This window comes from Lontra canadensis, unplaced genomic scaffold (genome assembly GCF_010015895.1).
Source record: "Lontra canadensis isolate GAN:19392208 unplaced genomic scaffold, GSC_riverotter_1.0 scaffold4, whole genome shotgun sequence".
NCBI classification, from domain to species: domain Eukaryota; kingdom Metazoa; phylum Chordata; class Mammalia; order Carnivora; family Mustelidae; genus Lontra; species Lontra canadensis.
Window position 1 is genome coordinate 25,821,934 of NW_022630998.1, and position 26,650 is coordinate 25,848,583.

At 35.7% G+C, this 26,650-nt stretch overlaps 2 long non-coding RNA genes across 2 annotated transcripts in view; one reads left to right on the forward strand and one right to left on the reverse strand.

Annotated features, from left to right (window-relative positions):
• The window catches only part of LOC116860747, a 32,065-nt gene that overhangs the window by 2,462 nt on the left and 2,953 nt on the right, over positions 1 to 26,650 (forward strand). The window lies entirely within an intron of this gene.
• Positions 1,616 to 26,650, reverse strand: LOC116860739. Its single transcript, XR_004381344.1, has 3 exons — positions 26,414 to 26,650; positions 2,775 to 2,970; positions 1,616 to 1,780 (listed from the first exon to the last, which is right to left on the reverse strand). It is a non-coding gene; the product is annotated as an uncharacterized LOC116860739 (long non-coding RNA).

Sequence of the window (26,650 nt, forward strand, 5' to 3'; positions counted from 1 at the left end):
TAAATAGATGGACAAAATCAATTTAATGAAAACCATACAGTGTTATTAAATTCTAGCTCCAAAGAGTTGTCTGCTGAAGACTGAGCCTGAGGCTTGCTTTCTATTTCTTAAAAAGCAAGAAAAAAGTGTTAGAGAGTTCTTTGTCAGCACCAGCCTGAGACTTTCTTCCTGATATAATTGCAAGGTTCAAAAAGCCTGAAATGATACAAATTTCCTTACTGTGTTATTGGATATCGGTATGCCTCCTAAAATGATCTTGTACACACCAATGGTGTGTACACGTCCCTCAACCTGGGAAACATGGGGTTGAATATTTCCAAGACTTATGTCAGCTGTAACTTTATTATACTGCAAACCAGTCATTTCAATTTACAGACACGCAAAAGACACAGAAGTATTTTTCTCTTCTGGTGCTTTGGAAAGCTGATACACAAACATCTTGTAGGAAGAGCTGACTCCTCTCTACTCCATAACTCTGGCTAACTTGTTCAGACATGAAAAGGTAATGAGGAAGTGTGAATAAGACCAGGAATTAGGATTCAGCTGGCCAATCTGATTTGATTGTTGCCAAAGACCTTTAACAATCAAATGGAGAAATGTTAAGCCAGTTGAAACTTTTTTTGGCAGAGCTGAAAGTCAAATTCTGGCATCAGTTTGACAAAGTAGCTCTATTTTGATAAAATAATTGATGTAATTTGGGTAATATTGCCAAACTTAATTATCTTTAACTTCTAACTGCCCAGTGACCATTTGCATGATGAAAGTAAATGTTTTATTATTTATTTACTTAATTTTTAAAGACTTTATTTATTTATTTGACAGACAGAGATCACAAGTAGTCAGAGAGGCAGGCAGGGAGAGAGGGGGAAGCAGGCTCCCTGCCGAGCAGAGAGCCCATTGATCCCAGGACCCTGAGATCATGACCTAAGCCCAAGGCAGAGGCTTAACCCACTTGAGCCACCCAGGCGCCCCAAAGTAAATCTTTTAAAAACTGAAATGAATAGCCATTTCTGTTTATAATTTGTGTGTGTGTGTGTGTGTTGCTACAGTCTTGTATAATTAGAGTGAAACCTTAGTTCAAGAACTTTCTTTTCTCCTTTGTAGAGTGCTGATAGAGTTGTTACCAAAGCTTTGAATCATTTTGTTATCCAGCACTATGCAAAAGAATAATTAAAGCTGACTCACATAGAAAGTGGCAGTGGAAAATTAGTGGGAAAATTCATTGTTATTTTTTGACTTCTACTGCCAACATAAAAACCATAATGGCAATTGAAGTATCATTATTTTTCAGTCGTCCATTTTACTTGGCAGAGACTGCACAGAGTTCCATCCTTCTGCCTGGAACCCACAGGTAGTACTTGTTGTAAGATTAAAGTTGGTGCTAGTTATTTCAGACATTCACTGCTGAGTGGGAGATAGGTGGCTCATCCTCACCAAACGTAGCCTTAAAAAATTTCCATGGCACCTGCCACTATGAGCTACAATTTCCAGTTAGTGCAAGCTTCTGCTCCTCCGTTATGCCTTACCTACTTAATTCCTACTTCACTTTGCATAGAAAACAACACAGAAAACAAAAGGCCAGACTCACAAGTTGCAAGGCTAATTACCTGCGGTATCTGCAAAACCAGGCCCTGAGTTGGAATCTTGAAATTCAGTGGCTTGGTGTCTTGGATAGCAGTGGCCTGGGAAATAGGAGACCTGAGTTCTGGGTCAGCTTTACTACTAACTATGTGACATTGAGCAACTCTGTTGTCTTCACTGATTTTCAGTGTCCCCTTCTCTAAAAGAAAAGTTGAGAAGAGACTATATATCCATTTCTTGCCTTCCCATCCTATGATTGTATCTACTTCCTGTAGTGTTAACAGTGATATCTAGCATCAAAAATAATCTTCAGTTGTCTGAGATTTTAAAGTAACAACTCAGCCTGGCATAAGCTTGCTTGAATTAGGCTTGAATTTTAAAAAGAACAGGCAGCATAAACTCTCATCAACAAGTCATGCACTTTATTAAGCAATTAATAATAGACCCACAGTTACACAGATACTATGTTTCTGACTTGCAGGTTAATTCATTGGCTTTGCTATATATTGACCTTCAGAAAGCCAGAGAATGATAGATAGGGACCTAACCATTAAGTAGTTGATCTTCAGACATACCTGCATTAATATTTTGTCGATTGCATTTCATTTTAATTGTAGTGTGGTTAAAATTCCAATGAGATAAATATTTTCCTTTATGTGAGAACTCCAGAGAACAGTAGCTTTGAAACATTTATCATAAAATAAACACACACTATTGCCCAACAATTATGTGTAAAAATGTCTGTAAGTGACTAATATAGGCCTTCATGTAAAACCAGTGATCTACATTGAGCTTCACAGGAAGAACATGTTTCCACAGACCGTAGAATATACCCAAGGTAGAGAGCTAGCTTAAAATAATGTATCCAAAATACTACTCACTTAAGGTCTTTCCTTTTTTACAACTGCTCCATCCTACAGGCTAAAGCTAAAAACCAAAGACTACATTTTTCAAATGTTTGTCAAAACCAGGGAAATTGTGCTTACTCATTTTAAATGTGAACAAAATGTGATAATTCCACATTTTTAACCTGATATTAATCTCTTTTACACGAGCAGTAGACTGACCTCAAGAAAAGTAGCAGGTAATAATAATTTTAGTCAGCCAACATCTACCTGTTAAAATACAGCTACTCTAGATAAATAAGTGGTAAACTTTGGTAGGAGTCTTGCTCAACTTGTTGTTAAAGTTACTCCAGAGAAGGGACCTCCATTTTGGTAGAGTTCCTTTCTTCTGACCCTTCATTCAGCGAAGTCTTGTGTCGGGCGCATACTAATCTTCTCATGCAAGTTACTTATCACACGGTATTTTTCCAGTGGAATCAAATGTAAAACATCTGGTGACAGAATCTTCAAACCATAATCCCAGAAGGCATGTGTCAACCTATTTCTACAAAGAGAAAAGAAAGGGAAGTCTGAAGCTAGAAACCTTGAGACAGTATTCTATGCTCTGCTCTTGCTTGCTTGAATTAGGCACTTTGCCACACCTGATTGTGTGCAGTGAGAGGAGACACCATAGCAAAGAGGAGGAACACTGCCTCTGTGGCCCAATTTGCTTTTGAATTTTTGCTTCCCCTCTTACTAGATTTGGAACTCGGCAAGTTTTTAAAACCTCTTTAAGCCTAAGTTTCTTCTCTAAGTTGGAAATAATATCCTACTCGAAGTTGCTGCGGGGATAGAATGAGATAATGTGAGTAAAGCTCTTAGTACTGAGTCTGCAAATGATAAGCACTCTGGAATGTGTAGCTTCCATTTAATCTTGTCATTAATGGAGCATAGAGATGACAGATGAACTAAGGCTTATTAAGTCCCTAGAACTCCTTGGGCAGAGAGAGCCTCTAGAAATTACCCTCCCCATGTTTTCTCCCCACCTCCACCTCACCCAAGGTTCTTCTTTTTAAATTTGAGAGCTAATTCTCTAGCTTGTGTACCATCTTTCCCTTTATCTCCTCTTTCTAATTCTTCATGACTAATTTTAGAAATATCACTGCATATCAGCAAAACCATCAGCAGAGAAAAACAGTAAAAATTCAAATCATTACCTAAAAGTTGTTTATTAGTAGATAATTAGTAGATAATTTCCAAGTGATAGAAGTAATGATGATTTTTATCCTCTTGACTTGTGCTTTATATTTTCCAAACTTCTACACTGACATAGATTATAAGGACAACAAAAAAATGTATTTAAAAGCGTATGTGTACGTGAGTGTGTGTGTAGCTGGGGGAAGTTACTTATTAAGCTCCGTGAAGATGTGGTTGTAGGGGATTGTCTGAAATAATTGGAGCATGCATGAGTACAAAAAGAAAATTATTTTAGCAAAAAGCTTAGGACTTAGAAGACATTGGTTTAAATCTTAGTATAATGATCTTGTAGCTGTATCACCTTGGTTACTTAGCCATTCTAAGCCTCATCTCTGTCATCCGTTAAATGGGGTGGTAATATCATTCTCCAGCAACTTCTTGGACGTTGAGCTTGCATGTGAAAAAAGTATGATATATGGCACAGAGTTAGAGCTTAGATGTGTGAGTTGACGTGTAACCTGAAGACTATCTAAATGCTTTAAAAAATAACTACAAAACTTAGACAAAACCTCTTGTATGAAGGTTTATTATTTAAAATTATTCCATGCATTTGGATGTTTCACCCATACCTGAAGTATAACATAGTAAAAACTAAACTTAATATTTTTTCTCATAGTCCCTCCCAAAGTAGCTCCTTTTCTTAGATTTATTGGTGCTGTTGATGAAGAGATCTGCTTTTTGGTTCCCTAAGCTAATAACATCAATTCATTCTAACTTTTGATTTTGCAATATTCAATCTCTTCCTTATTTTAATTGAGGTTTCCTCTGAAATATTGGTTTGATTCTGGTCTTTCTCTCCTTCAGGGCTTCCCCACCTCAATACTATTAACATTTTGTGCTAGCTTGTACTGTTAGGAGGGTCTGTTTTGTGCATTGTGGGATGTTTTACAGCATCCCTGACCTCTATCTTATGAAAACCAGTTGAGAACCACTGCTCTGCTTTGCACATGTGCCATAACAAAAGCAACCTTGAGTCACAGCACAGGTCCAAGTAACACTAGAAATGGTAACAGCAACTTTTACAAACATTTACCCCAAGTTTGGAATTGGAAGCTGAGACTGAAATTAATTTCCATGTAACTTTCAGAGTGTTAATAGGAGAATGCAGAATATATCGCATTCATATCTCTGATATTCTTTGAATAAGGAATTGCTTTGCATTTGCCTTGTTTGGAGGAGTTATGCATTATCAAGTGAAATGGTCTCCCATATCATACTGACTCTCATTTGAAAGTAACCATTTAAAACAAAAATGCCTTCGTTTGCTTATTTTATTTTGTTGTTACTCGCATTCAGTATTTTTTTTATATATCTTCTTGCGTATTTACATTAGAACACAGTCATTGCAGTGTAGAAGGAAAATGTAATCTGTATCTGATACTGTCTGTAATCTACACCAATGTACTGACTAGTGTGTATTAAATGTTAAATAATCAAGGATAAATCCCTATAAATAAGGATTTATAATGCATAAATCTTTAGTAGATTATCATATAGATGTTTAAGAGTGTTTTGATGATGTTTAGGGGAATTGTTTGGGGCTCTTGCTTATATGAAGAATGCATTATTATTTTTCCCATTTAAAATAAAATATTTGTGTTTGCTACAAAAAAATTTGCTTTCCCACACATTTTTAGAAGTAGATTCGATTCAGATATTTAGGAATACCTGCAGTTATATTACTTGAGCATTTACTAAGTGCTGGCATATTATTTGAACATTTACTATGTACAAGGCAAAGGCACAGCACTGTCTTATCCAGAGAGTATCAGAGATATGAATACAACATATTCTGAATTCTGTAACTCTCTAAAAGCTACATGAAAATTCATTTCAGTCTGACCGTCAAACTAAGCATTACTAGATGGGAAAGAAAGGTAGAAGACTTCATTTTAAATTTTTTAGAAACCACAGAAGCAATTCTGGTTCTTAATCCTGAGATTAAAAAAAAAAAAAAAAAGGTGGCTGTTCTCATTGAAAGGATAAGGGATTCTATTCCCTCACTTTCTATTTATTCCTCCAGACTTCTGTTCCTTAATTTCATTAACACTCCACTAGCCATATTCATCAACAGCGTTTTGTGGGAAACCCAGTGGGTTTCAGTCCATATCCTATGTGACTTCTTGACTTTTTTTAAACATAATTGATGATTTAGTTTTTTTTAAATACTGTATTCTCAGATGTACATTGCAGAACTAGATTTCTTGCTTGATCTGCAGACCCTATATTTAACTATACACTGGACATCACAACTCAGAAGTCTTACAGACACACCTGTGATTCAATTATGCAAAACTGAATTCATCACATCTCCTTCAACCAAAATCTGCTTTTCCTCCCGTGTCTCCAATTTTAATAAATGGCATCAGGATTTCCTCCATTTTTTGAGCTTGAATTAAGGCATGATCCATGGTTTTTCCCTCTCCTTTTTCTCTGTGAACCAGTCAGTCATCAAACCCTATTGGTTCTATCCCTTCAGCAGCTCTTAAGCCCATCATATTTCCTCCCTATTGCTATCATTTTAGTTCTGAATTTTACAGTCTTTTGACTGTTTTATGCAGTTATTTCCTAATTGGCTGCCTGGGTGGTCAACTAAGTATTAACATAAACTGTTAGGGGTGAATGGGTGACTCAGTCCATTAAGTGTCTACCTTCTGCTCAGGTCATGATCTCAGGGTCCTGGGATCCAGCCCTGCTGGTGGGCTCCCTGCTCACTGGGGAGCCTGCTTCTCCCTCTCCCCCTGTCCTTCCTCCCTGCTTGTGCTCTCTATCTCTCTTGTTTCCTCTCTCAAATAAATAAGTGAAATCTTAAAAAAAAAATTAAAAATAAGCTGCTTATTTTTCTCAATTGACCAGATACATATGTTAACATAGATCAAAGAAAACACCAGACATAGTTGTCAGACAATGTATAATATGGGACTGGTACAGAAGGACTGTGGGAAGAAGGCAGTGAGAGAACCAGTAGAGTTTTAGGTGCGTCATGGCGAGTTCCTCATTTTGATTATCAAGAGACATATAGGAAATGCCAAAAACCGAGGTAGCAGCAGGAACCACGTATCAGTGACTCCTTAAACCAATCAAGGTAACAGATAGAAACTAGGGAGGAGCAGTGGAGAGATTTGTAGGATTCTGCAGAATATCCCATTTCTTATCTAGGTCATTTTTAATGGACCAGGTGACATGTTTAAAGACATCATGTAGCACCTTTCCTGAGGTACATGGTCTCAAGCCCTTTTCATTATGCAGCCAGCACCTTCCACTGTGTATAAAGGTAGGAGATTATTGGATTGAGCCATAAATCAGTTGTCGGTAGAAAGGAATAACTGAGTTACTTATTTGGGGAAAAGGTAAAATTTAGGCATAATTATATGTCTTTTGTATTCTCTTCTAATTCAGCTTCATTTTAGAATCCATTAAAAGAACTTTGCCTTTATCCCATATCTAACTCTCTGTGTCTGCTTATTATATCTGCTTAGGTTACATCAGGCATCCTCACATTATAATTCTGCTTATTTTGAACAGGATGCTGTAAAATTTATTCTTGCCACTTGCCATTATGTTAGAAAAAGGGTCAGCATGATATGTTGGTCTTTGGATAGAACAGTAAACACCTGGAAAAATAATTAGTTACAGATAAATAATGTGGTTAGCAAAGGATGTCATTTTAGTTAAATACATGGAATGTGGATGTTTTAAAGTGCTCTCATAACTTTCCTCAGACATATGTTAAAGTAGTATTTTGTTTTCTAATCAATATCAATCTCTTACAAATAATTCTCAGACTCTGGGTTAAAAAAGTACTTTCTTTTGATTTTATATTTTGCAGAAATTTTAATGAAAGTAGATAAAATTTGTATTGTCTAAATATTATAGATCTATATAAGTAAAAATTTGAGATTATCATATTCCTTGGATAGTTGATGAATAAAAGCAATGTACAAAGTAGAATTTGAAGACTGCATTGATTTTTCCAATCTTAAGTAATTTAATGCATCAGGCAAGATAAATATGAAGATTTATAATATCTGTTTAGCTCTTCATTTTGAATTGCAAAATAATTTTATTTCTTTGTTCTAGCTACAGTTCCTAACTGATTTTGTGGGTTCCACTGTCCTCAGAGGTAACTCTGAATTCTGTCTTTCAAAAGATGAAGAGTTATGGAACAAATTATATGAAATGCTGTATAGTTAAGATTAATTAATAATGGTTATAGTAGACATTAATTAATAAATCCATTCTAATTGTAATTACTTATAACATTGAATTAGAAAATGATTTTATGTTAATGGATCAATGAGAGAAAAAGAAGGGTTTAAGTTTTCAGGAGAGTGGGTATGTGATAATAGAGGACAGGATTTGTTAATGATATCATCTAAATTGCTTGCCAATAGACATTTTCACATATCTCTAAGAAGACAAGATTTTTTTGATGAGATTTCTAGGTCCAAACAGTTCAGTGCTGACACACTCTTTCAGTATTTCCTCCAGATTACATGGGAAAACATCACAAGGGGCAACTTGTTAGCCCTACCTAATGATCTGATTTTCTGTGAACTAAAAAAAAAAAAGTGTGTATGCGCAAACAAGATGCTTGTGTCGGGACCTAAAAAATGAAGGTCCCAAACTGATCAATATGTACCTGGCTGAAAATGCTATACCGTATCAATTTCTAGTGTTCTGTTTCCAGTAAATGGTACTCAAATTTTTATCATACCTTCATAGTTTGCAAAGTGATTTCACATACATTATCACGTTGAGCCCTAAAGAAAATCCAATGAAATGAATAAAGTGGGTTTTTGCCAATGAATTAAGATAAAAAACACAGATATCTGGAATGTGGCCATGAAGTATCATGGCCACTTTAAATTTCCCTTCAGGTAAAGAATGCAGGAAGAAAGGAAGTTGAGCCTTCTAGAGCAAAGAAAGCAGCTTTTTCAGTTATCTCTATACCAAAAGGCTCTTTGGATTATTCTGGCAAGAGTCCCCAGTTCTAGGAACCCAAGTACAGGGTTTCTCCTCTGTGTATCAGCTTCCAGACAGGTTGTTTTGGACCCTTCCCACAAAGTCTTAAGGAGAAGAAGGTGTACTCATTTCACTAGATCATATGGGACATCAGATATCAGGTAGGGAGCAGGCAGTGGTAGGACCTCTTAAAAACATTTTGTTTTTTTAATTTTTATTATTTTTTGTTGTTTTCTTAAAATTATTTTTACTTAAGAACCTTTGAATTCCTTTTTTTTTTTTTTAAGATTTTATTTATTTGACAGACAGAGATCACAAGTAGGCAGAGAGGCAGGCAGAGAGAGAGGAGGAAGCAGGCTCCCTGCTGAGCAGAGAGCCCGATGTGATGTGGGGCTCCATCCCAGGACCCTGGGATCATGACCTGAGCCAAAGGCAGAGGCTTTAACCCACTGAGCCACCCAGGCGCTCCAAGAACCTTTGAATTCCTTTCTTACTGAATTGGTTCTGGTTAAAACTAAAATCCAGTACTAAAAGTTAACAAAAGAAAACAGTATCACAGACACTGTATCTTAAGAGCTCTTTTAGTGCCTAAGCACAGTCAAGAAATAGTGTGGGGACTTGCTTAAAGCAATTGCATTTTCAAGGTTAAGACAAAGTCTTGGTCACTGATCCACATTAACAATAGCAGAAAAAAATCAGTGGCTAAGTAATGAAGTGACAGAAGAAGAAGGAAGAGCAGAGGAAAGAAGACATGAAAAAGAAAACCGGGAGACATGAACGAAGCACAAAGTTGAATTTCTCTTGTTTTTTTCCATTTCAGAAAAATATCCGCAAAAATATTTAACTGTAGCTATTGTACACAGGTTTAAAATTCAGGAATTAGCTACATACTAACATAAGTTATAAGTTTAAATCCAAGATCAATGGCACATCTTTCATTTTACAAATCTTAATTTGGAAAGCCAATTATGAGATGTGAGGATTGACCCTGGTAAGAAAATAGACATTTTTAAAAACTAAGATATATGTAAGTCCCTAAACAGAAATGTTTTCTTTAATATATTTTTAGTATTATATCTCTAAAATCAGAATAATACATCATAATGGGACAAGATGGAAAAATGTTTCCACTTCAGATAATGTAAAACACATGTATTTCTGCACTCAGAAATCCATTCTACTTGCTGAAGAGATTTTGGTTTCAATTTCATTGACATATGTTTGATAAACCCATAGTTTTAAGCATGTTCTCTTAGTAAAATGTCAATTTGCACATATATTCAGTTTGCTTCCAGTTTTGCCATATGTCTTTTGACTTTCAGTTTAGTCCCTGGGGTTCTTAAAAGTTACATAGGGCTATTTTTCCTCTGTCCTTAATATGCGCACTGATCAAACTCAAGTTATGCATCTAAAAATTTAGTTGTAAATAAAGCACAACATTCACATAATAAAAATAGAACAATAAGTGGGCACCTGGGTGGCTCAGTGGGTTAAAGGCTCTGCCTTCGGCTCGGGTCATGATCCCAGGGTCCTGGGATCAAGCCCCACATCAGGCTCTCTGCTCAGCGGGGAGCCTGCTTCCCTCTTTCTCTCTGCTGCTTCTCTGCCTACTTGTGATCTCTGTCTGTCAAATAAATAAATACAATCTTTGAAACAAAAAAAAAAAAGAAAAAAGAAAAAATAGAACAATAAGAATAATTGCATGGAGCACTTGGTGTGTTGCATAAACAATGAATTTTGGAACATACCAAAAAATTTTTCAAAATAATAATAAAGTGAAGTTATCTCAGTCCTTTTTTTTTTTTTTCTATATGAGGCACTTTGATAGGTAACTCAGTCATCCTCCATTCCAGAATAGAGTTTGCAGTATGGTAATTTTGCACCTTATTGTGGATTTTAATAAATTTTTGCTGAATTGAATAGAAATTGATCAGCTCACATAAGATATCTAGCTGAGACAAATATCTTCTGGTAATTTCTGTTGTTTTCCTAACAATTTAGGTCCCCACTCCATTCTTATCACACATATGGTAGTAAAGAAAGGCAAGAGGAAATCTTTGGAGATACTGTGGCAGAACACACAACTGTAAGATTGAAATGTTTTATAGATGGGTCCTATTTGCTCTAGAAGAAAGTATATTTCAGTTTACCTCTACCTCAAACACGTGTGGTATTCCAACATTTTCTGATGCTCACCTCAACCAGAATGGCATTGATTTTTAACAGGACATTGTGGAAAACGGTTTTGAACTAAACTAGGGATCATAAACATCAGGGAGGGGATGAAGGGGAACATCTCAATCTTCAGATTCTTCACGGTCAAATGTACATGGTCCCAATCACCTGGATGATTCTGAAACCTATTGTCTGAATTTTTTGTTGTTAATGCAAACATCCACTCTGATTGGTTGCTATATACATTCTAATCAGTCCATTTATTTTTAACAACTTTATTGAGGTAAAATTGCCATATAACAAACTGCTCATATTTAATTGTAAAATTTTTAAAGTTTTTCCGTTTGTATGCATCTGTGAAACTCTCAAGACAGTGGGCGTACATCCATCACCCCCAAAAGTTTCCTCACACCTCTGTAATTCCTGCCTCCTGATCATTCCCTCAGATAACTACTGATCTGCTTTCTGTCCCTATACGTTAATTTGAATTTCCTAAACTATTATATACATAATTTGTTTTCTTTTTCTGGTCTTGCTTCTTGTAGCATATTTCTGTTGCAATTCTTCCATATTGTAAAATGTATCAAAAGTTCATTTTTTATATTGTTGAGTAGTATTCCATTGTTTTAATATACTACAGTTTGTTTATCCAGTCACCTCTTGAAGGACTGTTGTCTAAATGTTTAGGGTTATTAGGACCATGTTGAGTTGGGCTCTAGATGGATGTGCAATTATGACTGTATTCTGCTTACTTTTCTAAGCCTAGTTAGCTGTCCATCATAATGTAATTCATATAAAAAACATTTCTGTGACAAAACATCAACATCTCAGGATTGGGAAACTATTACACTTGTTTTTTTCTTTAATTTAGGCTAGGTCTGTATACCAAAACAATTGGTCATCTCAGTCAGTTAACCCTGAGTAATCAATTTAGGAAAAATAGCTGATCTGAGAGCCTTGAGGATAAATGGCTTTCTACTGAGTTTCACTGAGTCTTTCCTTACTTGCTCTTTGTTTCTGTTTGTATGAGGAAATTATCTAAAACTTAAGCATTGCTAACTCTTCTAAAAGTGAAAATTAATTACACCATAGATCTATAACTGAGTCAAGAATAAAAGGTATATTGGGGGGCAAACTTCTATTTTTATTTTAAATTTTAAGAGGTATTTTTAAAACTAAGAGTAAAATTTCCTTTTGAAATTTGAAAAATCTGTCGATGTTAATCTTTTAATTGGTTAAGGGGCAGAGGACCAACATGGGGCAGATTTCTAATTTCATTGATTGGTGCTAAAGGAAAGTGCTCATATTTTGCAGGTATACCATTGTTAATGCCCAATCCTGTAGTCCTTTTTCATGCAGAACTCCCACTGGGAGTACCACATGAGAAAGAAGTGTAGGATGAGACCCGATTATTATAATTCACAAGACTAATTATGACTTTGAGTTTTCCTGGGTAAGCTAATTCTTTCTGCACCCTGGGATCAGTAAGCACGGAAGTAGTCTCACAAGGATTCCACTGCATTAACATTACATATATTTATAAATAAATCCAAAGACCTTAAATAGCCCTTCAATTCTCTGATGTTTTCTTTGTGTTATGTTTTTTAAATGGTAAAAAAAATAAATAAATAAGACAATGCCACAGGTGTAGTTTCACTAGAAAATAAAAATAAAAAATAAGCTACACATCAATCATGCGTTTTTTGGCATTGACTCACTTGTTTTAAATAGACTGTTTATTTTTATTGGCATCACTGGTGAATAAGACTAAACAGGGACATGGGAAAGCAAGGATTAAAGAGAACTTGAAAGAAAGGAGAACCTCAGACAAATAAGAGTTGGAAGGAAAAGAGAGAAAGAGAAGTGCTGTTGTAAGATAAAAGAAGACTGACAGGAGGGGCTCTGCTTAATTTTCATTTGTATTTGTGGAGAGCTTTGTGAGCAACATAAAATGATTCGATATTCTGGAATGATCTGAAATCTGTTCTTGATTTTTTGGTGTGACAGATCTCACAAACACTGATTCCAGAGTTTTCTATGATGCCACTATCAACAAATCCCTCCAACAGCCTTTTTTATTCAGTCACCCATTGTACATTTATCTGAGAGAGAGTTTCTTTGTGTACTGAGTAATTTCCATGTTGTGGGGTTTCTTGTCTTCAGTTACCTCCAGTTTTATGCTTTAGTCAGAAAACTCACATAGCATTCAAAAAGGAAAACTCAAAGCAATATAGACTTTTGTGCCTTTTACAAAGAATTAGAGCTGTGTGCCCCTACCAATATAGCAATATATTATATAAGGTCAATACTCCTTTTCACATGCCTCTAATACAGATGCATTTTATGAGGTAGAACAGCAAACACTGAAACACTCTAGTAGAGATACACAAAACAAGTAATTATCGCTAGTTGCAGAAACATAATTATGCAGTTGTGTGATGAAAACCAGTTTTTAACTGGGAGGAGAAATTCTACCCAAAAAAGCATGTGGAAAAGCTAAATGTTGTGTTCTGGAAAATAAGCCATTCTGTAAAACTTCCTAATGCAGCTGCATCATCCAGACGAGGTACCATACTTTTTTTTTTTTTTTTAAACAGCATACTGCATACTGGATGTAATGCAGGATGCTGGTGTATAAGACACACATAATTACTGCTATTTCCTGTTGGCTTTTCTGTCAGAGTGACCATTTTCTCTTATCAATTCATCTAGTATTTTAGTAAGAATACCCTTTATTGTCATCTAATGCTTACCAGGTAGTTCTTGATTATGATTCAATAGACACCTCGGATCACTAGCAGTTCTTATCTGGAGTCAGCTATTTACTATCATAAATTTTACTGGATGTTCTCTGTGTCCAAGATATATAAAATAGCATTTAGTATCCAAAAAAAAAAAAAAGCTATTGGGGCTTTATTCGTAATGCAGCATCTTTTTCTTTATATTATACAGGACACCAACGAAATGTGTCCATTTCTACAGAAGGTGTTTATCTCAAATATCTACAGTGAGTTCCCTCTGCTCTGACATATACCTAGCCCCCATGGAAGCCAGAAGGATTTTGTTTCCTTACTGTTAAGCATGGCTGTTCTGGGCCCTTTAACTAAATCCACTACCATGAATGAACTTAGAGCAGAAACAGCAAGTACAGCTACATTTAGGCTTATATCAGCATTTCCATTTAACACATTTTAAAACTACATTTAAGTAATGTGGAGGTTATGACATGAAGTGACAAAACCTAAGTGTGCGAGCTGGATGAAACTATCTTTAGCCAGGCTTCCTGGGCCAACGAAGTGAAGTATGTGGGCTAAAGAAAGAGGCTCGGGTTTGCCTCTGAATTTTCAGGAGTGTGAAGGCTCTTTTTAAAGTCTTCATATTAAACATATCTTATCTATACACTATAATGGCATCTGTGGCCAGCAAACAAGCCCGTGAAGCTTGAGGAAGTTTCCATCCTAATCCTTTTGATTGCTTCTTGCTGCCTCCTCTCTCCTCACCCCCACCCTCAGTTGCGTGTTGGACTCCATACCTCTACAAAATGAAAAGAACAAGCAAAGAGGACTTCTTTTGGTGCAATTTTTCCATGGTTGGTTTTAAGTGATTCATAACTTTCCTGAGCAAAGCTTTGAAATTGGTTTCGTAATTTGGGGCTGGAAAAGAAGTGGTCAAGATAGAACCTTTAAAAATCCATTTTATGATAGGATGACCACTGCAAACAAATGATAAATATATCTGCATTTAGCCTATCTGTACACATATATCTATATATTCTTATAATATATAGAAGCCTTGATGCAGATACCTATGTTTCTATACTCGTTTCAGCTTAGTTATTATTACTAATATCTTTGGGACACTTAACCAATTGTAAATCTATCTTTGTCCCCTCATTTCCAAATTTGTTCCAGAGCTTGATAGTAAATACCTATGTTGGCGTGACAGATTGCATTGCCTTTAATAATAAATTATTATATACCATATTCTAAATGTTTTAGTAGACTACTATTTTCCCTCAACAATTTTAGTGACATAGTAAAATCAAATATAAATTCTCAAATGGTATATATTGGGGGTTTTAATAAATACTAAATATCACTAAGTATTTTTCTGTTTTATAAATTGTTTTATTTTAAAAGAGGTAAAGTTTTCTTTTAAAACTTGGCAAAATAAGTATTTGTTGCTAATCTCATCACTTGTTTTGCCTTAAAGCATATTAATGATTATTCTGGTTATTTAATATTAATAAGTACTCCTAAAAAAAAGTAGATCTGCTCATTTGGGATATTGGGTTTTACATAGATTGTGAAGATTAGTGTGATTAAGTACTCTGAATTCTTAAATAATCATTTTAACCACTTATAACAAATTTAAGTTGAATGCTTTTAAAAGTTCCTCTAAAACCATCGTAGGTTTTATTTTGTAAAATCTGCTTCAAAAATTAGTCTACCACTGTGAATGAATTGCTTTTAATAGAGAGACTGGGGGAAGGAAGGGAAAGGGAGATTTAGGAGGAGAAAAATGTCAAGTGAATCAATATGATTAATTAAATTAAATGTGGATTTATAAAACTCATATTCATAGATTTACACAATATATTCACAGTGACATTTAAAACGTGTTTTGAAAATCCCTAAATAAAGTCCCATGTACATGAAGATATTTTCCATCTTTAAGAAATAAAAAAAAAAACCTTAACAACATAATAGAATCTTATAACTTTACTGCCATCTACTATACATTTCAATTGTTTTTTGACAGAAAAACTGGGACAATTTTAATATGTAGAAGTTTTAAAGGAAATTATATCCATTTTTGCTACTTTCTGAGTTATTTATGCTTAACCCAATAGATAATCTTGACTACTAATGTAACACAAGTAGTTTTTCTTGTTTTAAATTCACATCCAGGTCATCTTGATGTTAACCCATTAAGTTTACCTATTTGGTGTTAACCCACTAAGCTCACACTATGCTGTTCTACTGGATGACTAAATTGTTAAACTTAATGGGTCAAATATTCCTAAAAACAAAAGTTAATTTTTACAAGTTGTGAAATACAATGTGGAGGAAAGGAGCTGGTTCTTAGGTTTTGTTTTTTTTAAAAATTCAGGTAATACAAAGATAAAAGTGGTACCTTAAACCCACTTGTAGAATTAACGTCTGTGAATGATAAAAATAACAGGGTCATTACCATGGCACAACACCTAACATAAGAGATTTGGAGAGAATATTCAGGTTCAGACAGTGCGTAATGATGTGATTTGTACGCAAATCAATTTAACTTAAGAAAACTAAGAGTCTTTAGATAGTAATTCTAAATTGCAATTACTTCCTTTCCTTCCAAAAGTCTGTTAGTGTTGGTGGGTTTCTCCCCCAATCCTGTGTATTTCATATTAGTATAAAATTTTTTATACCAGCTTTCCTGAAGAGTATATTTATTTTATAAAAATTCAGTCATAGCCCAAGCTATTTTAACAAATGACAATTTTTCCCCTGTAAATAAAAGTTCTAAGATAAAGATTTTGCATCACAGAAAAAAATGGAGGAAAATCGAGAGAATACTTTATTTCCTTTAGTAGCTTTCTATTGATGATGAAAAACAAGGAAACAAATGTAATTGGTAAAAAAAAAAAAAAACAAAACAAAGGAAGTTTCAAGTGTCTCAAATAGGGGAATATTTTTAGTTGTAAATAGCTCAATTTTATTTCTAGATCCTAAAATATGTGTCCCTGCCCCCCCAACCCAATTTTGCTTCCAATTTCAATACTTCAGCCTTATCAAAGTAAACAAGCTATTGTTAGAATAGAAAACCCAGCTAGGTTTGAGGGCTGCTGCCACTTCCCTCTCTTCCTAACACAATCCCGTGCCAATAGCTTTTGGAAAAGGGAAGAAAGAAAGGTCTGCTACTGTGCTGTGTGGAAGCAAAGGGGCAGAGGGGCATCACTTCAATCTCTTGGCTCTGGTCCTTTCTCAATCTCTCCCTCCCTCCCTTTCCCTCTCTCTCATCTCTAGAGAAAAGAGATGCTCTTCATTCACAAAACAAAACAAGAAAATCTCTATAATTATTTTTGGCTCAGCTCCATTGAAATGCATTCTCCTGGAAGCATCTCTGTTTTAGATTAAAACAATGCTTAGAATATTCATTCTCTCCTCTTTCTTTCTCACTCACTACCCCAGCATGCCACCCCCAAACCACACCGCTCTTCCCCATCCCGCCCCATTTTTCTCTTGCTTTCTTATTTCCCAGGCTTGGTTTCTTTTGCTCTCTGTCACTGCCTTTGGTTGTATTTTTTCTCAATCATACCAAACTTAAGGCCTCAGAGATTGTTAGCATCAATGCCTACAAGTGTAACTCAGGGTCTCCATGCTTAGTGTCAGCTGTTCAAGACTCATAACGTTTTACAACCAGGAAATATCCCCCAATCCTGTGTCAGTAATTATGCTGTATGATTGTTTATTTGTGATCTGATATTTCAAAGTGAAAAAATAGATGACTTCTAGCCTTGTCCTGTTCAGTAAAATTGGGAATAAAGTTTACTTTCTCTTTCTTGCAGCCCTCTCAATACCCAGTCCTCAAAAGGTGAATAAAATCTTCATTGTCATTAGTATGTGGTAGTTATTGAGTTCTAGGGGTAAGGCATGGAAAATTATTATTTTAAAAATCAATTCCATCATTTAGTCACTGACAAAATTTGGCTCATGAAATCAGAATATATCTATTAAAATTTTTTTCTATCAACAACTCTATCTTTGATTTTGTTTTCCTTCAGGGCAAAAACTTTCACCTTTTTTCATTTAGCTAAGGGAAAAAAATTACAGCAAATGAAATAAAGAATTCCTGCTATTGTATACATATTAGTAAAGTTATCTGTGCTGTAGGGTTCGCTTCCCTAAATAGTGGGAAGCAAGATTTTTATTTATAATGACATATTTTGTGGAATTCCAGTTTCTTACACCTTTCAGTTTTTGGTGACTGTAGATAAAAGTTGCTGATAAACCTATCATTGACAGAGGTAGATCTGATACTACTTTCATTAGCATTAATGTTTTCTATTTCTTACTTGTTAATTGGAATAGTTAATTTGCACTCATTTCAGATTCTTTGTTGTTAGCAAAGGCATCCAACTTTAGTACCTATCACCCATGGAATATATATCCTGTTTAAGAGTTCATACTTGCTCCTTTGAACAAGGAATGTTTTGTATGGATACTGTAATCACATATAAGTAAGATCTAGCCTTCCTGCACTATCTTGACAAACAAAACAAAATCCTGACAGTTGCCCAGATGTGAAATGTCTCTGGGATTTCCTATCTGCCCAATAACACTAAAGTAATCTTGTAAGCATGTATTTAAAAGAGTTTGGGAATCTATTTCTAAGCCCTCAAAAGAACTCTGATTCCTGAACTCTATTTGGTTTACCAAATAAAGAGAGATAAAGAAAAGGGGGGGGGGGGAGGAAAGCCACACACACTGCCATTAATTATACTGTAAACATTTAATAAATATTCTTTCTTTCTATCTTTGCCCTTTTCAAAAGGAAAGGTGGTAATTTACATGTGCTATGCCTTTTTCTTCTCATTGTTTTATTTCTTTTTTTCCTGGCTTTCTTTAACTTCTGTAGAAAAGAGGTGGACATGTTTGAGAAGATAGAAATGTTTACCTAGTACATTTTTTTTCATATAAAAAAAAAACAGCCTAAACACCTTCTACTTTGTCTTTGAAGCTTTGTTAAACCACTAGTTCTGGAAGCTGCATTTTAATTACAAAATATTATAAAGGGAATATAGTAGGAATACACAACCTTTGATTCTCAGCCAAATGAGAGGAAGTTTAATAGCAATGTATGGTTGCAGGAATAGTTATGTTTGGGATCCATATGCATGTTCAACTCACACATTCAGGCCGTGCAATAAAGCAGGGAAAAAACAGCTGATACACAAAAGGGACCGTCTAGACAGTACCCCATCAGTCTGGCTAAATTTGGTGCTGGCATTCCCAGTGGGATTGTAATATAATTGTTCTGGTGTCTGCGTTCATTCCCCCTGTCAAACACCATTCCAAATATATATCCTTCTCCCCCCAACCCTTTTCCTTCCATAAATGTGAAGCCCAAACTATGCCATGCTAGAAAGGGTGTTAGATGGCCCAACACCAAGAAAATGTTAATTTAGCAAAATCACATTGTTCAATTCCTTTAAGAAAACTTCCCGTTACTTCCTAACAACAGATAGAATTAATTCCAAATTTTGATAATTTAAATTAGAACATGGAAAAATTTCCATGCAAATACAAATAACCTTGAAATATTGAGGACTTTAGGTGAAAGTAAATAGGCCTTTTACCCCCTTTATATTTATTAACCTTTGTTAGAAAATTTAACAGAAATCAGAGATGTGAAAGTGTAATGATGGACATGGATCATAAATTCTAATGAAGAAAGGCTAATGAAAAAAATGTTAAGCAAAAGCACTGAAAAAATGCAAATTGTGTATTTTTTCTTTCTTAGGTTTGAAAGTCATAATATTTTTTCTCTCTAACCATCTTTTCATAGTTAAATTTCTCTTAATTTTTATATGAATGATTTCTGTCTCGCTCTCTCTCTCTTTTTTTTGGGGGGGGGTGGCTTTTTAAAGGAGAAACCAAAAATATTGTTTCACTGACTTGTAACTATCAATATTTTTAAAGTATTTTGGTTTGAGACATCATGAAAATGAAAATCACTACTTACAGAATAAACTAAAGGGCCAGTCATTAAAATGAATAATGCATATATTATTGACAAAAATGCTTATGATATAAAAACTTCCACACGATTGATATTTAAGCAGTCAGATTTTTTTTTAAGAAAAATGCAGATTTTTGGATTGCCATATAAAATAATAACCAGATACACTTACTTTATTTTCTGTTCCCAAGTGTCACCTTTGGGCATTGTTTAGATATTAAAATTGACCAGGAAATGTATTTTTTTTTTAACTACAAGAAAAATTATCTTGAGAAAGAGGCTGAGCTCTTTTGTTTTATTGATTATGGGTCTGTATTTGTACTTCCTGTTTTAGAGGTTAGTAATCCTTTCTTGGATCTTATAAACAGAATTTGTTTCCCATCTCAGCAGTTTTGAGATGCTTGGTAGACTAGGATCCCAAGTGTGTGAAGAAAGTCCAGGGACCAAACTAACTAGAGCGAATTCAAAGAAAATAGTTCAGACACTAGATCCTGGCTTTATCCAACTTTAGAAGGCTGAGAGACAAGTACACCAACCAAGACAGGGCTAATGAGAAATGGCTGTTCCAGGAAGAAGCAAGACACAGGGTCTCAACTTGCACAAAGACAGAGCTCAATTGCATAGAAAATCACCACCAAAGCAATCAGGAAACATTCAGATACATTTACAGATGTCTTAAAATTTTCGCATAAAAATGAAAGATTAAAGATTATAGATGTCTTAAAACTCTTACATGGAAAAGAGATTGTATCCTTCTGTTTTTAAAAATAGTGATTTCATATTTTTTCCTTCTTTGTATGGAATTTTTCTTTTGGCTTTGCCCATGAGTATGAGAAACACATCATTTTAAAAAGACAAAATAATACTTGAAGAATGGTTGCGTGAAGATGGGTGGGTTGCTTGTGATTGTTTTTTATTCACTTTATTTTATTTTATTTTATTTTATTTTATTTTATTTTATTTTTACCTTATGTACTGGCAGAAAGTAAAAGGCCTGGCTGCAGACCTCTCTGAGATGAAACAGTGTAGCAAAATCTGAGTTTTATACTTGATTTTCAAACTATTGAATAATATCCTATGAGACCTCTTAGGTCTTAACTGGATTAAAATGAATATATTTGTGCTCTGGCTCTTTTCAGCTAACTAATGTGCATGTGAATTGATAGTGTGCGAGGAGGTAGCGGGTGAGAACAAGTGTATGTGACACTGGGAGAAGATGCGGGCTCCGGGCTGAGGGTGACTGTGTGAAGGAGAACGCAGGATGGTGTGGGCTGCCTCCAAAGAGTGAGAGAAATGAAAATTAGCAGGCCTTGGGGTCTGGTGGATTTTGTCGGGAGCCAGAAGAGAGGCTTAGTTGGGAGATGAAGAGGGAGGGGAAGCGTGGTGGTGAAGGGAGGGAGGGGAAGGGGGTGTGGCGTGTGCGTGTATGTGTGTGTGTGTGTGTGTGTGTGTGTGTGCGCGCGCGCACGCTCACTCGCGCACGCGTATGTGTTGGCTCTGAGATGTCAGTTATGGCTGAGCTTCGGGTTTTTGTTTTGTCGGTTCCCAGCGTAAATAGGCTGGAATTTCAGGTTCAGGTTGGAGTGCGTGCAAAGGCATCGTCGTTCGAGTTTCCTTTTCTGGCCCTTCACTATGGTTGCCCTTCGGAACATTGCTGCTGCTACAGAGGAGGAGTGGGGGGAGCAGCAAGAGATGGGGGTCTGTCTGCAGCTGCCCCTCTCACACTTGAATAAAAGAACTTTTTTTTCAGGGGTAGGGAAGCTGTGAATACCTTTCCCAATAAGAGATGAGGCATATTGAAAACTATATTAAATTACCCTGATTAACAATTTAGCCACGAACAGGGGAGCTTTGGGAGATCTCTATAGGCAGAACTGGGGGCTATTCATGCCAGCAGCTAAGAGGTCGAAAGGTTTCTGAAGTTCACAGGCTCAGAGCCTTTGTTATGCTAACAGACAATCTCAAATCAGCTGCCTAGTGGAGTGTGAAATATAAATGATTCCTTGAGAACTTCCAATAAGTTGTCACTCTTGCTCTCCAAATACCGGGACAGGCTGCTAATTTCTAGCAGGCCCTTTTGCAACATCGCTAGCCCTAAATGAATGCCTTTGTAGTTCAAATAATCTTTTCAAGGGAGCTGTCCTATCATCATAGCCCAAATGCATCTTGGTTTTGACTATTAAATGAAAATCAGAGCTCAGCAGTGCTTGACTTTTCCAAGCAGCCCGATGTTTGGGAAGGGTGGTGGCAGCTCTCATGCACAACAAGTTAGCACCCACTGCAGGAGGGCAGGGGCATTAATAACAGTGCAAGGCCCCAGGAGCTACCCAAACTCTCACCCCCACTCTCTACCAGGAACAATGCACTGGGAGAGATTTACGTGGCTTCCCTCAGGCTAGACTACCTTCCTCTTTCAGCCACACCAACATGTCTCTGATTTATGGACCCTCTGTCCAAGAGGACAGCCAGCTGACCTGCTAGCATCTGACTGGTCACTTCGAAGCATCAACTTTGGAGAGGGATGTATTCATTCTTCAGGGCAGGCAAGGCCAAGGGGAGGAGGGCAAGGTGTGTTCCAGGCCATGCCCCTGGTATCAGATGCTTGTGTATATTATTTTACCATTTTCCCATAAGGAGGATGCAAACATGGCTTATGATCTTGGGTATGACCCTTGAGCATGTCCAGATGGACAGAAAGAGGTTCTGGCTCCCTGAGTCCGAATTACAAAGCTTTTTAAATAAGGAAAACTGCTCCCCATTCCAAAACCAAGACAAGTTGCAGAGAGTGAGAATGAGAATCTATTTGGGAAAGCAAGCGTGTGCCCAGATTTAAACATTTTACTAAGAAAGGACAAAGCTAATTTATACCAAAAAAAAAAAAAAAAAAAAAAAGAAAAAAGGGAAAAAAAAACAAAAAAAAAAAAAAAAAAAAAAAAAAAGCATGCAAAGAGGAGGACAGAAACCAAAGAAATGAGAAATCCATTTCTATCGGTCTTTACAAAGGAAGGGGTTAAACCTTAACAGTTGTAACTTGGGTCCTAAAAAATATTGATATTTTTGATTCTATGTCCTCTGTGTCTTTGCTGAAATACTGAAAGGTATATGATACCACAGAAGTCTCTGTTTTTTCTAGACAGAGCAGGATTGATTTTTGGCAAGGAATGGGGGGAAGATCAAATGGGCTGTATTTCTTAATATATTCCTAAGGTAAGTTTATAAACATATAAACATACAAAGGCAATATATTTTAATACACCCTTAGGTAACTTTATAAATCTTGGCGATACAGCTCTACAGAAAAGCCAAGGGCCTCGATTCCCCTTCGTCGTTGTCTTCGTCTAACTATGTTTCAAAATACACCAACAATGTCTGAGGGAGTTCATTTTGATTGATACAGAAACTGGTTGAAGTGAACACTTTTTTCTGCTTTGGATTATACTAAGACTTACCCCTATGTGTTAATACACTAATTACATATAAAAAAGGGGTAGTGTAACTTACACCAATTTTGAAGTCATCCAGCTCTCATGTTTAAATATTACTTCTAAAAAAGCCAGAAAACAAAATATAATGGTAAAGGACTCTGGGATTCAACTCAGAGAATTTGGCCACCAGAATAGGAGAGAGTATTTAGGAATCAGGTCATTATTTGTGTTTCAAATCCTTATTTGTTTCACTCAGGAAAACAACCTGCAAATAATACTGGCTAGGAAAAAATCACTGACATTACTTCAGATTACTGACATTAAAGGAGTTAAAAAAAAATAAAGTTTGTGGTCTCTTCTGCCAAATGCCAGAATTAGATAATAATTTGTTCTGGATATCCTCACCCCCTTTTCAGAGGGCCTCAGGATTCTGGTTATCCTTATTTCAGAGCTAGCAGCATGATGGGCTTCAGATGCACTTCTCATTACTCACAAAACGGCAACGCTGGTAGCTCAAAGTTCGGCGGTGTGCCACAACTTGCTTAAATTTAACTTTTCATCCCCTCTCCGTTTACAAAATGTTAATTAATATGAAACTGTAAGCCTCTACATGTTATTGACACATGCTGGATATTCAAAGGAGAAACACCTTCTCTGTGCTTCCAAATACTTACTTTACCACTTCCAAGTGTCCTCTCTCTTTCCCGTCTTTAACACATCAAAACAGGGAAGAAAGCGCTTTTGTGTTATAACTACAGAGAAAACATTTGAGAATGTGTCAGTGCTGTGAATACCAGCAACAGTTTGGGGGTTGGTTTGTTTTTCCCCCTGCCGTGGTATTTCTTTTCCCTTTGCTTTCACAGTCTTTAAACTCTGGCCACTCTGAGAGAAGCAATGGTTGAAATGAAAAGTTAGGACAAATTGTATTAAACCTGTGTGTTGCTGGAATATGAGCATGATGAAAGCAGTGTCAGGGCACAACAGAGCCAGACCAGCTCTCCACACACAGAAAATTAAAATTAAAAAAATAAAAGCTGGTCTTTTTTGCTTTCTTAAAGACTTAAGACATAAGAGAAAGTGGGAAATTCCTATTTAAAAAAAAAAAAGCAAGTTTCCAGGGTTGCCATTTCTTCAGATTGGGGGGTGTCTGAATGCGTGTGTTTGTATGTGTGCATGTGAGAGTGTGTTTGGGGAGAAAAGAAAGAATGGGGGAGGAGGAAGGGCAGATAACTTTACTGACATATTAATTCTTTAGATAACAGTAAATGAATGGTCCAAATAGACATTTGTTTCCCCTAATAGGTTTTGTGCAGGTCTCTTACAAGCTGTGGCAAATGCTTCATTTATATGTATATTTATTTAGAAGGGTTGAGAAGAATAGGTGTAGTTTGTCTATAGTCGCAGTTATTTTTTAAAGTCCAAAGAGGTTACAACTTTTTTCTACCCCAAACACAAATACAAAGGTCTCTTGTATATGCTTCCTGCATTACTTTCAAGGCCAATTAAAAATAAAGATAATATTCTAACTCTCTCAAGCCTTGGGAAGAGAAAAGAGGCTAAAAGGCAAAAGGACTCCAAGATGGCTGCCTCTTCCTTCTTCCCTTCCTTACTGCCCGTTTTCCACATAGAAATTAATGTAATATTTTGGTTAGAAATCACATTGTAGGTCATTTGCAAATGAGGCAGCCTCGGAGGCACCAATATCTGCCTAGAAAACTCTCATGATGCCATGGAGGTATGGAGAGATGAAAATGCAAACATTCAAATGTATTTAGATTTGTACACAGTGACTGGACTCACATACATACACACTTGAATGTGTGAACAACACACACAGCTGCAAATGGAATAAAGGGCCGAAATCCTTCTTAATTCTTAGGACAGAAGAGAAAAGGAGGGCTCCAGGCCACCTCCTTCGTCCCCAAAGGTTCGAAAATGCCCTGTTCATGGTCTGGATTCAATTTTTAAAAAAAGATATATCTTACTGATGACTCTCTCATTAGGCAGACTTCTAAAGTCTGGGGAGGCAAGATTTCCATAAATTATCTCTCTAACTCATCTCATGCTGGTGTAAATGCAAAGCTAAAATTTTTTTTTTTTTGCATTTTTTTTTTAAAAGAATACTAAGCTAACCTGACTAACATGGTAAAGGATTAAGATGGCTAGTAATTACTGCTATTAATTATAATAAATATATATTCTCAATGATAAAATCCCACCCATAAAGCTAAACTTAAAATAATGTCGAGAATAAATAAAAGTATATTTGGGGCTTTATAACAGATTTATAGCAGGTTACTCTCTAGACTGGAGTGCACCAGGCATAGAACAAAGCAAATGGTTTAGTTCCTATAGGAAATATATTAAAAAGGAAAAAAAAAAAAAAAAGAAAGAAGCCCACAACCCTTTATCTAAAAGCCATCAGGGACAAGCACTCAATACAAGTTAACAAGCAGGAACTGATAAGATAACATTTATATGAGGTCAGAAGTCAAATGCCAGTCAAAGGCTTTTAACCTCTTGGGTCATAAACAGGAATAGTTAAAAGTGAGAGGTAGTTATTTATCGGATTTTAAGGGTACCTGATCATTGCCAGAGACTCACCAATGATGAAACTAATTAGGATTTATAGAAAAAGAACTTTGTAGCTGTTCAAAGAAAATTAACCTACAAACCCATAATTCTGCAATTGGTAGAGAGCAAAACAAACAAACAGAAAAAAACCCTTCTTTTGAGGGGGAAGAGAAATCTAGAAATTTAAACAGATTTAGTAACAAAATCTCTCTCAGAAACAATAATTTATAGTAACTGTATATACCAATTAATATGTGGTAAATGATAGACCTTATAAATTCTGTATTAACCATCTAACAACAAAAATAAGCATTACATAATTAATTTTCAATTTTTACCCTTTTTCTTTTACTCCCCCTTCAGACCTCTTAAATTAGGCAGGATATAACTCCGATATCACAATACTTCTTGCCCTCAGAATGCCGTCATTTATAAATTTAAAAATATATATGTATTCTAATGGCAATTATTTAAAAACATCAGAATATCGAAACTGCTTAATTAAAATGTTATCTTAATCTATCCAGAGAAACAGATGTCTCTTCCTTTATTTGCTGTCAGAATATTTTCCTTTGTTTTGATTTTTGTCCTTTTTGTCTTTTTTTTAGGTTCACATTCTAAACAGTTCCTGGTCTCAGAGTCCATGCTGGCTTATATTTTCAAAGCATACCACCCCCCTTTTTCACTTTTGCAATAAAAGAAAGCAGATCTAGATATTTCTTTCTAGAGATAGAGGGATTGTTGTTAGGCCTGCTAAGGCCCACTGTTTCTTTAAACAGAGTCCACAATACACTAGACGAACATTGTGGATTTAAAATGCTTTTAAATATTTATCAGAAGTATTTTATCATCATATTCAAATGACACCTGGAGTGCACTCACCTTTATTGACAATCTCTGTTCTGAAAGTCCATTTGCTTCCTTAAAGCCCCCCAAGCAGAACAAGGACTACCCGTTTTCATTCAGTTAATGTTTAGTAAAAAACCAAGCAACCTTAATCAGCATGCTGATTGCATCGTCAACTAACAAATAATTTACTACTCTGAGCATTGCATTCCATTAAAAGCTCATTAAATTTTCTGTTCTCCAATGGGAGGTTTAGCTTTTGAACTGCATGCT